The sequence below is a fragment of the Amblyomma americanum genome, chromosome 4 (genome assembly GCF_052857255.1).
Source record: "Amblyomma americanum isolate KBUSLIRL-KWMA chromosome 4, ASM5285725v1, whole genome shotgun sequence".
NCBI classification, from domain to species: Eukaryota; Metazoa; Arthropoda; class Arachnida; order Ixodida; family Ixodidae; genus Amblyomma; species Amblyomma americanum.
In genome coordinates this window covers 51,310,579-51,326,045 of record NC_135500.1, presented here as the reverse complement: position 1 = coordinate 51,326,045, position 15,467 = coordinate 51,310,579, and the positions used below count along the sequence as shown (strand labels likewise).

The window sequence follows — 15,467 nt, the reverse complement described above, 5'->3', positions numbered from 1 at the left end:
TCTGGCATCGCAAAAGAGCAGCCGGTCAGGGCGACCACGTTACTCGAAGGAAGAAATCGAAGTCTCTCCTTGGCGTCCGGCGCAGCTGCCTTTTATACCCTCGGAGTCGAGGGCAAGAAGGAACGGCTTGGGATGAGTCGCACGAGACGGCGACGCACGGACATGTACAGACGTGACGGGCGCGTCCGCCGGGCCGGCGCCGGTCAGACCTCCTCGCCTCCCAGTTGGGGAGCTCCTCTCCCCGGCTGCCGCGCTTTGACAAGCGTGGGCACCAACATGCACACACACACACACGCACACACGACGACACGTGGCATTGAAACCTGCCTGGACGCGCTTGGCGGGAGGCGTTACGGCAGCACGGAACGGGCCCAAAATGACCGCCACTTTGAACGAAGCCCCGGCGTCCGTTGCATCCGCGCCGGCTATACCGCGCGTCGTAGGCGAAACGTAACAGACCGCCCCGCCGGGAGAAGGAGATCCCGATGGTCAGGGGACTGCATCCGCTGTCCGGAGGGATGTCGCTCGATGACGCTCGTAATCAAAACCGGTCGTCCCTCGGCGTTGCTTGAGCGCAGCGCACAGAGAAGGCCTCGTTCTCAGGTTCAGGATCACACAGGACACTGCAAAGTGACTTCGGGAGAGTTGCCATTTTTGTGCTCGTTCCCAGCAAGCGTTAGAACTACGCCGAAACGCAACCGCTCAGTCAGCAAGCACGAGACAACCCTCACTAAGCTCTGCCAGGCTCTTTCCCCTTTTATACTACTGCCTAGTTCCTTACAGTAGTCAAGCAGCACTCAGAACGCGTCCACAAATTGGAAAATTGCACTAGAAAGCACATAATCACTTTGAAACACTAAACAAAAGCAATATGTTAAAAATCCTGCCTCAGGAAGAAAACATCAGTAACAAACAACTTTGAGGCGGATTCCCACGTTAGGGGCTTCGACTTAAGCCATCGGCGTTACCGTTGAGACTCCCCTTTTTGTAACGCACCTCAAAGGAATATTGTTGCAAAGCGAAGCTCCAGCGCAGGAGGCGGCCATTTTTGGGAGAGATGGTCTGCAGCCATTGGAGAGGGCAGTGATCCGTCTCAATGACAAACCTCGAGCCGGCTAGGTAGCATGACAATTTCTGAACGGCCCACACGAGACACGCACACTCTTTCTCGGTGGCGCTGTACGCCTGCTCACGACAGGTCAGCTTACGACTAGCATACAGGACGGGGTGTTCCACTTCTCCATTTTCCCGTTGGCACAGTACAACGCCCATGCCTCGCTCACTAGCATCGCACTGAACAACGAACCCTTTTGTGTAGTCTGGCGATCGTAGCACAGGTTGGCTTGTTAGGGCGCTCTTTAGGGCGCTAAAAGCTCTTTCCTTTGTCTCGCTCCAGACGACTGTTTGGGGCTCTGTTTTTCTTAGAGCATCCGTCAGGGGAGCCGCGATATCGGAGTACCTGGGGATGTACCTCTGATAGTAGCCGGCGACACCTAAGAACGACCGAATATCGGTCTTCGTGCGCGGTTGCGGGAAGTCTCGCACAGCGGCCACCTTTATTTCAGAGGGGCGGCGACGACCCTGTCCAATCAGGTGACCGAGGTATACAACCTCGGCCTGTGCTAATTGGCACTTGGGAGCCTTGACTGTCAAGCCCGCTTCGCGCAGGCGGGTTAGCACTGCCCGCAAATGTGCCATATGCTCAGACCAGGATGCGGAGAATATCGCTACGTCGTCTAAATACGGTAAAGCGAATTCTTCCTGTCCCCGCAACACTTTGTCCATGAGGCTTGAAAAGCAGTATGGCGCGTTCTTCAAACCAAAACTCAAAACTTTAGGACGGAATGTTCCCATTGGTGAAATGAACGCCGCATACCTACTAGCCTCTTCTGTAAGTGGAACCTGCCAATAACCCTTGACAAGATCTAGGGTGGAAATAAACTGAGCGCTACTAACTTTCTCAAGGCGCTCCTCGATGTTAGGGATCGGATAAATTTGATCCTTAGTGATGGAATTAAGCCTGCGGTAGTCGACGCAAGGACGAGGTTCCTTGCCCGGTACCTCAACTAAAATCAAAGGGGAGGTATAATCACTCTCACCCGCCTCAATAACACCGAGCTGTAGCATTTTCTTTACCTCAGCCTCCATAATATCGCGCTGGCGGGGTGACACCCGGTACGCCTTGGATCGTACTGGCTCTGGGGAGGTAAGTTCTATATCATGAGTAAGGACAGAAGTCCTACCAGGCCTCTCAGAGAACTGACCTTGAAACTCTTGTAAGAGTTGGTGTAGTTCGGTTTTCTGCTCAGCCGACAGCGGTGCTTTAATGATTAAGTCACTAATGACCTGATCAGTGTCTTCCCTGTTCGTCACTGAGCCTAGTCCCGGAAGCTCGATCGGAAGCTCTTCGGGAACGTTTACCATCATACACACCACTGCTTCCCGTTGTCTATAGGGTTTGAGCAGATTACAGTGGTAAACTTGCTGTGCTTTCCGTTTTCCTGGCAGACTCACCACGTAGTTAACGTCCGACAGTTTTTGAACAATCCGTGCTGGGCCCTCCCACTGCACGTCGAGTTTGTTTTTTAGCGATGTGCGCAATATCATTACCTCATCGCCCACCTCAAAAGGACGGGCCCTGGCTGTCCGATCATAATAAACCTTGGCCCTCTGCTGGGCCTTTGCCATTGCTTCACCTGACAACTCCTCTGCCCTTCTTAAGCGTTCGAGGAGACTAAGAACGTACTCGACCACGACTGGGTCGTCGCCCCTGCCTTCCCACGAGTCTCGAAGCATGCGAAGCGGAGACCGCAGCGAGCGACCGTACACCAGCTCAGCTGGCGAAAACCCCGTAGCCGCATGCGGCGCGGTCCTTAATGCAAACATCACCCCAGGCAGACACAGCTCCCAATCACTTTGTTGCTCAAAACACAATGCTCTCAACACGCGCTTCATGACGGAGAGGAGCTTCTCAACGGAATTCGACTGTGGGTGGTACACTGAGCTGTGTAACAGCTTTACCCCACACCTTTCGAGAAAGGCTGTCGTCAAAGCGCTAGTAAACACTGTGCCCTGATCTGACTGGATTTCCGCAGTGAAACCAACTCGCGCAAATATGGACAGTAGTGCATTGACTATCTCAACTAAGCTGAGTTCTTTAAGCGGCACTGCGTCAGGGAACTTTGTCGCTGGGCAGATCACAGTCAAAATGTGTCTGTACCCTGTGGCTGTTGCCGGCAGAGGTCCCACTGTATCAATAACGAGCCGTCTAAAAGGCTCCGTAATGATAGGTACCAACTTCAACGGCGCCCTCGATTTGTCCCCTGGTTTGCCAACCCGCTGACAGGTGTCACATGTCCTCACAAAGTGTTCTGCGTCACGAAAACACCCTGGCCAATAGTACTCTTGCAAGAGACGGTCCTTAGTCTTCTTAACTCCTAGGTGTCCGGACCACGAACCGCCATGCGACAAGCGCAACAGATCCTGACGGTAACACTGAGGCACGATCAACTGATCGAACTCGACTCCTCTGCGGTCTAGATACTTCCGGTACAGGACCCCACCTCTTTCCACAAAACGAGCATTTTTCTTGGCGATACCTTCCTTGACATTGCAGCGCATGTTTTCTAGGCTGCCATCCTTTTTTTGCTCGGCTATCAAAGCCGACCGGCTGACTTTTAGCAACCTATTAAGTCCATCGGACGTAGGCGCGATGAGCAAATCTGCAGATAGCTCTTCTAACTTTCCCGTGTCGGGCATTTCCTCTCCAGTACCTGGTGCCTTCAACGCTACAGGCTCAATTTTATTCAGTTCGGACGTGCTTTGAGTATCAGCTTGCTGCGCCTCCGACCCTTTCTCATTGTTAGACAACGTCGGCCCCGCAACTACCGCCTTTGCAGCGAGCTCCCGAACTCTCGATCTGGTTAAGGCATGAACGCTAGCCTCACCAAACAAAAGCCCCTTCTCGCGCAGGAGGTGATCGGACCTGTTCGAAAATAGGTACGGGTACTGGGGGGGCAGCATAGATGACACTGCGGCCTCCGTCTCAATTGCTCCGAAAGGTCCTTCAATAAGCACTTTTGCTACGGGCAGACACACGCTGTGAGCTTCCACGGCTTGCTTGATCCATGCGCACTCGCCCGTGAACATATCGGGTTCTACGTAAGAGGGGTCAACTACATCCATTGTAGCTGCGGAATCACGAAGCACTCGGCACTCTTTCCCGTTCACGAGGAAGTCTCGCATGTAAGGCTCGAGAAGCTTCATGTTCTCGTCAGTGCTGCATAATGACAAAAACACGACTTTTGTTTTTGTTTCTGGACACTGCGCAGGAAAGTGACCCGGCTTCTGGCACGTATAACACACGCGCGCTTGCCTCGTCTCGAACCGCTTTCTGCGTTCGGCTTCGGCTGCCGCCGTCTCCTTACGTTCGGTCGGACTGCTTTCACTCGCATCCGCACCAAGGCGGATTTAAAGTGGTGGCGAAGGCTGGGCCGAAAAGTGGTTTAGCGCGACTGCAGCACAGCCAGAGGATGGGGGGCAAAACACTCATATAAAGAAATGATAAAGCTACAAAATTGGAATGTAATCTGCCAATAGAAAAGAAAAAATATATTAGCACCTTGTTTTATGGAAGAGGTAAGTCATTTTATTAAAACCTGGCAAATTTTGTATTTTTGCAACACTCTTGACCTGCCCCCTATTCATGAGTGTGCGGTGCATTACAGCGCGTCTTTGCAGGCCTTGTTTCGATACCCGGCTAATCCGGCCACAGTGGCGGGCGCTTACGAAGCGATTTCTTATCGCCAGCTGTCTGCGATGGCGCGCCTGGTAAAGCGTATAAATTTAGCTCGCCGGTCTCAAAATGCTCCTTTTGCGAAGTTTTCGTCGTCCTTGCACGTCGCTTCTTTGTCACCGTTCGGTAAGATTTGCACCCCGCTGCACCGCTGCGGCAGTTTTCTCGGTTTTTTCGTTTCCTTCGGCGTGCGGCCAGTGCGAAGTCTTTTTCCGTCTTTGCACGCTTCGCGCTCTTCTTTTGAAGCGCTTAGCGCTTCATTTCAAGATGAGCTTGCGGCATGTGAAGAAACGATGCTCCGTGGTACACTGCGACAGCGTGGATAGTACCATTGGCGTCACGCTACACCGATTCCCGCTGGACTTTCACAGGTGAGCTCTTGACGGTGTCGTCTGCTCTAGGTATGCGCGATAGCTTCGATATGGTTTCGCCGGGCTGTTCGCTCGTGTTTCATAGCTGTAACCCGTTCGTGCGTACTTGGCTTCATGTTTTCGGGGATATTTATGTACTACACTGCAGGGCACACACTTTCAGTGCTGAGGTGTGCGAAAGAGGCCCACATTTTTCTAATTTATAGTGAGTTTCATGCAGCTGACTATCACCAACGTGAACTTCACACCGGGCTCTCAGGAGCAACCACGTGCACGCTACTGACCGGGAGGCCCATTTAGAACAAAGTTTGCTACCTGACAGCTCTGAATACGACATTGTTTAGTTTTGCAAAACCATGAAGCCAATTTGAGGATCCCCTCGCAGCTGGGAGTATCGAAACTCAGCCTCGTGTATGTGCGCGGCTTTGAGGAGGCTTTAACTGGATTCGCTCAGCAGGAGTTATTGCTTGCCTTGGTATTGCTGTCCTACATATACATGACTGTCAGGGTAATTTTAAACGCACTTCACTCTCGTCACTCGTTGAGCTTAGAAAAGCAGCTAGCCGCGTGGCATGAGGATGAGCGTTACCGCACTCTGGGGCGCAGAGTGCGGTACTACCATAGTTCAGATGTAATGCAAGTATAAGTTACTGCAGTTAGCAGTGACAGGAATAATGACGCATTGGCGTTTCGAGTATGCGTATTCCTTTTGGCGCAGTTGTATCTAACGTGCATGCATGCATCACGTCCAGGTGCCGAGCGTGGGCGCAGTTCTGCCGCAACGTCAGCCTGGAGAAGAAGGCGCCGTCGCAGCTACGAGAACTCAGGATTTGCTCGAGGCACTTCGAACCATCTGTGTATCTGCCATCAGGAAGGCTGCCACACGATGCTTTGCCTACTCGAGCAAGCATTGCCGGTAATTTTTGTTATCAAACTTTTAAGGCATTCGCCGCTCTTGAAATGTCAGGTTTTGTGAAAAAATGAAATTTTTCTTTTTTGTCGTAACCGTAAACAGTCTAGCGGCTTTTGCAAAACGAATTATGTATCTGTCTTGTGGCTTTAAAAATTACAGTAAATTTTTACCTGCACCCTGCTAAGCGAAAACGAAAATGGAAGTATCGCTTTCACGTGAGCAGATATAATTATATACATATCGTGTATAAATATATATATATATATATATATATATATATATATATATATATATATATATATATATATATATATATATATATATATATATATATAATGTAACGTGAAGATGTGCACACCGAAAGGGAAAAATATATTTACAGGGAAACAGCTTACAGCCACGCAGCCGACCAACCGGGCACGCGAAGCCCAGCAGCAGAAACGCACTTCGTCCTCTTCGCGTTCCAAGCGCGAGCGCACCAAGCACGAGCGTTCCAAGCACAAGCACAACCGTAGCATAACTCCCGGCGGCAAAAGCACCGTCCCGGGGCTAAGTGGATGATGTAGCAGGCGTGTGGTACGGTTTGAGACGGACTACATGAACAACGTCAGTCAAAGGGCTAGTGGACGACGTCGGAGCATGAAGAGGTGTAATCTCGTAGGTCACGTCGGTCACCTGACGGAGAACTCGATAAGGGCCACTGTACTGACGTAGAAGTTTCTCAGAGAGACCGACATGGCGAGAAGGAGACCAAAGGAGGACGAGTGAGCCCGGCGGATAGTGTACTGGGCGATGCCGGCGGTCGTAAACTGACTTCTGGTAGGTCTGAGATGCGGTGAGCCGGTCTCGGGCGATTTCACGGGCCATAGTTGCTCGGGAGATGGCGTCACGTGCATACTCTGTGGTCGAGGCAGTAGAACTCGGTAGTAATGTATCCAATGGTAGCGCAGGATGCCGACCAAACAGAAGGTAGAAAGGAGAATAGCCGGTGGTATCATGCCGCGACGAATTATAAGCAAATGTTACATAAGGCAAGGCAACGTCCCAATCGCGGTGGTCGGGCGAGACATACATGGATAGCATATCGGTCAGAGTCCTGTTGAGGCGCTCGGTAAGCCCGTTCGTCTGGGGATGGTAAGCTGTAGTGAGCTTATGCTGCGTGCCACAGGACCGGAGGATATCGTCAACTACTCGGGACAAAAAGTAGCGGCCGCGGTCCGTCAGCAATTGGTGTGGAGCGCCGTGGTGAAGGATTACGTTCTGCAATAGGAAGTCGGCGACATCGGTTGCGCAACTTGTTGGTAACGCACGCGTGATAGCGTACCGGGTCGCATAGTCGGTCGCGACAGCAATCCAACGGTTGCCGGAGCAGGACGTCGGGAAAGGTCCGAGAAGGTCGAGTCCAACACGGTAGAATGGTTCGAGAGGTACGTCAATAGGCTGTAGAAGGCCAGCAGGCAACGTTGATGGTCTCTTCCTGCGTTGGCAGAGGTCGCAGGAGGCAACGTAACGCCGAACAGAGCGGTACAGACCAGGCCAAAAGAAGCGGCGTCGGACCCGATCGTATGTGCGGGAGACGCCGAGGTGGCCTGCGGTCGGTAGGTCGTGTAGTTCCGCTAGGACAGATGAACGGAGACGCTGGGGAACGACTAGCAGGAGCGGAGGTCCGTCAGGACGAAGGTTGCGGCGGTATAGGACGCCATCCTGAATGACAAACAGTTGCAATGAAGGATCTCGGCTGGCACAGTTGAGGCGATCAATGAGAATACGCAATGAGAATATATATATATATATATATATATATATATATATATATATATATATATATATATATATATATATATATATATATATATATTATTCGTTTTACGTCTCTTGTATGCACTGTACACTGTATGTGAGGTTCGTGACAAATGTCCAACATAGCATAGAATTAGGTTTGTGCTTGTGGTAAGCTAATGGCACAAGCTTAGTAGGCGAAGGGTGCTCAAGCGAATTTCTAGGCATGGGTGCGGAAAAAGTACACTGACGGTGTGAATACTCTTGCCTGATATTTCCGGTAAAAAAAAGGATAATGGAAGTGGGATATTCGGTAGTCTGGTATGGCAAAGGGCTCCAAAGGATCTTAACGTGAGTCTGTCAGTCTTCCGGTTCAGGCTGTTTAATGCCGCTAGCCACTTCAGCAACGGAAACCAGGCGACTCTACATGTTTTGCAGCAAGTGGGAGTTGAATCTTTCATATTCACCGTGAAACCTTGTCTCATGAACGGTCTGTGCATTCCTCGAACACACGGGCTTGACGTCCCGTCTGTTCTCCGTCAGGTAGTTACACGCAGTGACCGAACGCTCCGCGAGTTCTACCTTGAACGATTAATAACTGGACGCCCCACTCCAGTTGTAACCTACACAGTGCTGTGCGCGTGTGTGATTTAATTCCTCTTAAATGAACTAATCACGCGCACAACCTGGACACATTACTTATTGTGTAAATAGTTTGTACATATTACTTCTCCCCCTGTCCTCTATTCCTGTCCCCTCACCTCTTTCATTTCATTTCTCCATTCTGCCTGCTGTCCTTTATTTCCGCTGCCCCAGCTCAGGTGCTTCAGTATCGATGGCAGATGCCGGGGCTAGCAAAAATCTTTTCCTTCCTTTTTACTATTATTTTAATAAAACCACTACCACCACCACCATGAACGGTCCCTGTCGTGTCCAGAGGGCATTCTCGTCCTTCCTTTGATAGCTCAAAAGAAGTGAGGGGGAAAAAAGGGTGAGCCTTCCTAAATGTTTGATGAATTTTAGTACTCCAGGTGGTGGTAGTGGTAGTGGTTTTATTAAAAATAATAGTAAAAAGGAAGGAAAAGATTTTTGCTAGCCCCGGCATTTGCCATCGATACTGAAGCACCTGAGCTGGGGCAGCGGAAATAAAGGACAGCAGGCAGAATGGAGAAATGAAATGAAAGAGGTGAGGGGACAGGAGTAAAGGACAGGGGGAGAAGTAATATGTACAAACTATTTACACAATAAGTAATGTGTCCAGGTTGTGCGCGTGATTAGTTCAGTTTAGAGAAATTAAATCACACACGCGCACAGCACTGTGTAGGTTACAACTGGAGTGGGGCGTCCAGTTATTAATCGTTCAAGGTAGAACTCGCGGAGCGTTCGGTCACTGCGTGTAACTACCTGACGGAGAACAGACGGGACGTCAAGCCCGTGTGTTCGAGGAATGCACAGAGGCTCACCAAAGTTCGCTCACGAGTGCGCGCACTGCCCTGCGGCCACAATAGCGTCTTGATGGAGTCTGGTAGTATGCCCTGCGCCCTATAGGCCGCGAGCATATCGCGACGAGCATCGGCGAACGCGGAGCAGCGAAGGAGCAGATGTTCTAGTGTTTCCACTGCACCGCATCCGTCACACACATCACTCGTCGCGATTCCGTGACGCACCCGTCGTTCCCCGGGCCACACGCAGCCGATGCGCGCGCGGAGGATCATTGCACGTTGCGACCGTGTAAGTGCGCGACAGCCGGTGACACTGTCGATGCGCTCACCTCCCGCGATGCGTGGGTCGGGGTGCTGCTTTCGGAGATGGTCGTGAATGACCGCACGCACGTCCTCCAGCGCAAGGGGCAGATCGCTGGCAGGTAGTTGGTGTGCAGCGGTCGCGAGGTCGTCAGCTTCTTCGTTGCCGGCGATGCCGCAGTGACCGGGCACCCACTGTGCACGCACGGCAATGCCTCTCTGCGCGAGGCGCTCGATGCGCGAGCGAATTTCCCGCACTAGTGGGGTACCGCGGCCGTTAGATTGCAGGCGGCTGAGGGCGGCGCGGGAGTCGCACAGCAGAGCACTCCTGGGCGGCGGAGGGCCGAGGGTGAGCAGCAGGTCCAGCCCGAGCCGGATCCCCATCAACTCCGCCGTGGTGGAGGAGCCCAGGAAGGTTGCGTGTTGCTGGCTGTGCAGTCGCAGGGCGGGGATGGTGGCCGCCGCAGCAAGGGAGCAGCTGTCGCGGGCCACTGAGCCGTCGGTGTACACGAGGAGATGGTCCTGGAGCTCCTCGTGTATTACGGCTCTGGCCAGCTGCTGCACAGCGCAGAGGGGTGTGCTCCGCTTTCCCGCGATGCCGACGATCTCTCGCTGTACCTCCGAGGCAGCAGGCCAGGGCGCGCAGGAGCCGTAGGGGGGTGGGCCTTGGGTCAATTGCTCATACTCGAGCAGCGCCGCGCCCATTCGTGAGCGCGGGTGCGAGCGCATACGCTGCAGCAGCGAGCCGCCGTCCGGTGCGCGGTGAAGCCGGTCGATGTGATTCAGTGCCCTGCGCGCTGCTTGGAGCTCAAGGGGCCACGCTCCTGCCTCGGCCAACGTTGCGGCGCACTGCGAGTTTTTGGGCAGGCCTAGGCACACGCGCAGGGACTTGCGGTGCTGAAGCTCGAGCTTCTTCCAGCACTCCAGAACTTTGCTTTCTTGTATGCAGAGCTTCTTTTTTCATCTTCAGTCTTATCAGGATGCAATCTTATGCCGACTTGGGCAAGGTACGCTTGGTGAAAAGCTTCTCGAGATATTGTGTGCTCATGTGTTATGTATCAAAGCATGCACTGAACGATTATAGAAATGCACTAATAATTGTTTGTGTTGTTGCCTTTTACCTCAATATTCATGCTAGCGAAAGCCAATGTTTGTACAGGTTTTTATTTTTTGCGATAATTGCTTACGAATTCATTCTTGTTGCATCCCATTGCGTAGGCCATAGGCTGACCTGCATAAATCTGTAAACAATATGCGGCACATTACTTGATTTGCGAGCTATCGTTGTTTGTGTGATAGGCGAATTTCGCACTCTTCAAAGTAAAACATAGCATATGAAAATTGCAAATGATTTACTGGTGCTCCACAGCTGCTGATGACATCAAACTAATGTGCCTAACGATTAAGGGTGGTAAACTGAATTTTATTTCATTGGATAAGCATTTTTCTTTCTAGAGTGATGACAATGTGAACCGCATGCTGTGGAAGCTATAGTTCTTTGGAAATTATTTACTATAAAGGTACTGAATTCTCTTTTCTCTCCGCAATAATGTTGCCATTTCAGACACCTCAAGCGAATGCAGCAGCGACATGGACTGTTCACAATCTCTGAGCGAAACTTCGGCATCAGTGCGCCGGGCTGGAGAACCAGGTGAGCAGGGTTGTATGCATAACTGACATAAATCTTTTGAAAATGGTGACGACTGAAAGCTCATTGGACTGCTTCCTATGATAGCTGCTGTCTCCGGTGAATCTGTTTCCAAGGGGTACGTCCAGAGTCGGTCGTCCCAGTCGCTGCTACTCTTCCAAGAAGGTGATTGTTATTTCGTATCTGCTCGAACAGCCTGAGGAGGTATGGCTCAGAAATATGCTACAATTCCTTGTCTGTGCGCTGTGCAGATGCAGATGGTGCCAGCCCTACTGGTTCTACGCTGAACCAAGCTTGTTCCCACGCCAGTGGCTTCATAATGGTTCAGTGTAAGTGTTAATTCCGCCTGTGGCGCTTAGTTATTATTTGTGCATTGTTGGGTTGCTGGCTTCCCTGTCAGAACTGTGCTGTCACTATATTTTGTTCTTTATATTCTGTGGGCGCAGCTGACCACACATATGCAGGACCAAGCACTGAAGCAAGCGCTTCATCTCTGGAACCTGGCATGGCAGGGGGTGGCCGCAACACTGTCAGCGAGTACTGATTTGTCACCAGGAGCTCCGTTCAGCAGTTCGCCTCTTTCTTATGAAGGTTAGCAATTTTACAACGCTTTCGCAATATTGCGCACTTTTTGGTGCTACAGGACTACATGCAGCTATGACTAAACCCGACGTAGCAACTTATTGCTCTTCCGTCGACTCTGTACGTTGCAGGATCTTTCACCAGCCCCATCAATAAAAGGCGGCCACTGCAGAAACTTCGAGCCAAGCTCAGGCAGCTGCGTAACCGCAACAAGAGGCTGCAAGGACTGCTGCTTCAGCGCCGTCGCATGAAGACCACTGCCGAATTGGTAGATAGTCTGCGTGAGCATTTAACACCAGCTGTTGCTGCTTTTGTTGAAGCTCAGTTAAAGATGCACAATGTCAGCAGGTTTGGCCGTCGATGGTGCAGCCAAAACAACACCTTTGCTTTAGGTTTATACTTCCACAGCCCAAAAGGTTACAGATATTGCAGGAAACTCCTGAAACTTCCATCTGTTAGGTCACTGCAGCTGTGGCTTGCACGCGTACCATTGAGGGTTGGATTTTATCCTGAAGTTTTTGATTTGATCGAGAAACGGGCAGCGTCTTTTCCACGGCAAGACAGGGCTTGCACCTTCATTTTTGATGAAATGCCTGTTTCAAAGGAGCTGTCGTACAATCCAGTGCCGGACAGATTTGAAGGCCTTGAAGAGTACAGTGCAGCACAAGGTCCAAATCTTGCAAACAAGGCGCTTGTGTTCATGGCCAAAGGAATATGTACGCCGTGGAAGCAGCCTCTTGGCTACTACTTTGCAGATAAGGCAGCGCCTGCAACTGTTCTGTATGACCTCCTTTTCAAATGCCACAAAATGTTGGTTGGAGCTAGATTGCAGCCTGTGGCTGTGGTTTGTGATCAGGGGAACCAAAATGTTTCTCTGTTTTCGAAACTTGTGACCCCTGAAAAGCCGTACTTAAGTGGGAATGGTGAACCGCTTTTCTTTATTTTTTATCCACCGCATTTGCTCAAGTGCTTGCGCAATATGCTCTTCAAGTATGACTTCAGGGTAGGCAGTGACAAAATTAAAAGCTCGTACATACGACAGGCTTATGAGAAGGATCGAGAAATGCAAATTCGGTCCATCCCAAAGTTGAGTGCCCGGCACTTTAATTTAACTTTTGCTTCGAAGATGTCTGTGAAACTCGCAGCACAGGTATTCAGCAATCATTGCGCTGCTGCATTGTGCACATTGGTAACATTCCAACAGTTGCCATCGGAGGCTATCCACACAGCCAGATTTGTTGAGAGGATCGATAGACTCTTTAACAGTCTAAATACTTCACAGAAGCGGGGAAAGTCTCCGTATGCATCTGCAATTTGTGCAGGATCTGTGCATGAAGAGTTTTTGGAAGAGTGTATTGCAGTTTTCGAAAACATCGAAATTCTAGGCTGTGCGCGGCAGCCTCTTTGAATCCGTGGCTTCTGCCAAACTATGAGGGCTGTGCTGCTGTTATGGAGCCACCTGGCCTCTCGCTATGGTTTGACATACCTCCTTACCAGGCACCTGAACCAGGATGCACTTGAAAACACCTTTGCTATCGTTAGGTCGAAATCTGGATCGAACAGCAACTCGTCTTGCCGGCAGTTTCAAGCAGCATTTAGGCATCTTTTAGTTAGCAACCTTTTCAAACTGTCGGAAAGCAGCAACTGTGCTGAAGACATGTCTAGCCTTCTAGCCACTCTCCCAGTTTGTTTATCTAAGTCTGCTCCTTCTCTCTGTACAGCTGCCACATCTTTGCCAGTTGCAAGTGTCAAAAATCCTGGAGAAGGTGACTTTGGGAGCCTGTCAGTTCCTACACCCTCGTTTGTAGCTTTCATCAATGCTTGCGAGCAGGTTTTTGTCGCATCTAGTTCCAATATTGTGGGAAAAGAACAAGTAGGGCATGATCTGTGCATGTTGCTTCATGCCAAGGTAGAAAAATCGCTGACTGTGTGTGGTGATGACGTTTATGATGGTTTGTTTGCCCTGTTCGTCAGGGTTAGGCTGCATTGGCTTGCACGCAGAAAAAATCTTGAACTGCACAGTCAAACTACTAAACGGAAAGCCACGAAGCAAGCACTGAGGCTAAGCAAATGAAAAGGATGCAATTCCCGAGCTGTTGGCTGAATATTTTGTGAAGTTGCAGGCTATTATGCAGCCTGTGCAACAAATCAGTTTAGTCTGGTTTAACGGTTGCAAAGGGTTTTTTTCTGGTTCACAGCCTGGTTTTATTCTTTTATTTTTTACTTGTGTATTTTGATTTGCTAGGATGTGACGTGGTTGCTCACAGGGGCAATGGTTTAACAATGTAGCATCTTTCATCGTTCATTCCACTATGTCACTCTTTTAGGGTACTTTTATGCCATGTACAGCCTGTTCAAGTGTTACCTATGTACTTGTGCAATATTGTCAGATAAAGCGAATGCCTCTGAAAGGAGACTTTCTAGGCAATGGATTAACCGAGTTTCCGTGGCGCTGGGATTAATTTTTCCACCTGCTCGCCCCCCCCCCCCTGCAGTTCCGTGCTGGCAGGTATAATGAAATCAACCATTGTCATCATAACTACCACTCGGCACCACTGGCTACCAGGCCACCTTTTAGCAGGCTAGTTGCATCTCAGAGTTTTTAGTAGGATCTTTGTCAGCGCAACGAACAGAACAGCGCTGGACTTTTATCTGGCTATATTGTAGCGTACAGTACACAGATTACATGCTTTACTGCCCCGCGAATGTCCTTGCACTTCACTGTACGCTGTACTTCATGTGTACTTTTGTTGACGTAAAATTACTTCAAATTGATCCGGTTAACGACTAGAAGTACTCTGGAGATGGTACGCCAGCTCAATGTATGGTATTTGCTCCTACGTTGAGCACGTTTGAGGGTGCTAAAGCTGGCTTTAACATTGCCTTGCAGATGTAAACGCACCTGCTATATTCTTTCAGCTGAAGAAATTAAATGTGAAGAATAATCCCAGTGTGCTCTATGGTCTGTGTTGATGCGCCTACTTATGTCATGTTATGTTTGCTTCAATTGAAGCTGTCGTAGCACTGTTTTCTATACTTTTCAATTTCCTAACTGAGAACGTTCGTGGCACTTCAGGGCTTTTTCCTATCTGCACTGTGACTATTGAGATAACTAGCCAACTTAAACAATACTGCTTGTGCTGCCTGTGACATGTATTTTTTGTTTGTGTGCCAAGGGTGTGCTTTGTGACTGTATTTGTTTGGTTGCTGCAATAAACAATGAATATAAAACTATGAAAACCATACTTGCCGTACACTCTATTGCGAACTGTGCACTTGAGCCAGTGCTTTGTGCATCATACCTTGCATCATACCTTGTCATACCTTGCTGTACTCAAAAGTACTAGCACCAGTATTTGCGCTACGAATCATGCATGCTTCGCCAGTGTCTGGAAGTGTTGCTGCCTTTCTATGCTGCCCCTTCTTTACCAGTCACTTTCATTGCATTCCCAATTGCACATTAACAAGGCCATAACTAGCAGGAACTCGAGCACATTTGACTGGCAAAGGTTGGGGCGCGCTGAAAGGCAGCAACCTTCGAGAGGTACGGGCTCGAAAACGCGGATTCTACAGAAAGACCGCTTTATAATTCGCGCCAAAAGCATACGTATGCGTGACGTCATTCTACGTCACGTTT

General features: G+C 50.1%; 1 long non-coding RNA gene across 1 annotated transcript; it reads left to right on the top strand.

The window, feature by feature from the left end:
* The first annotated feature begins 4,708 nt into the window (after nucleotides 1-4,708).
* On the top strand, nucleotides 4,709-15,023 carry LOC144127945 (uncharacterized). The gene is made up of 6 exons (XR_013313638.1): nucleotides 4,709-5,166; nucleotides 5,919-6,082; nucleotides 11,165-11,413; nucleotides 11,500-11,577; nucleotides 11,695-11,839; nucleotides 11,962-15,023. It is a non-coding gene; the product is annotated as an uncharacterized LOC144127945 (long non-coding RNA).
* The last annotated feature ends 444 nt before the right edge of the window (nucleotides 15,024-15,467 follow it).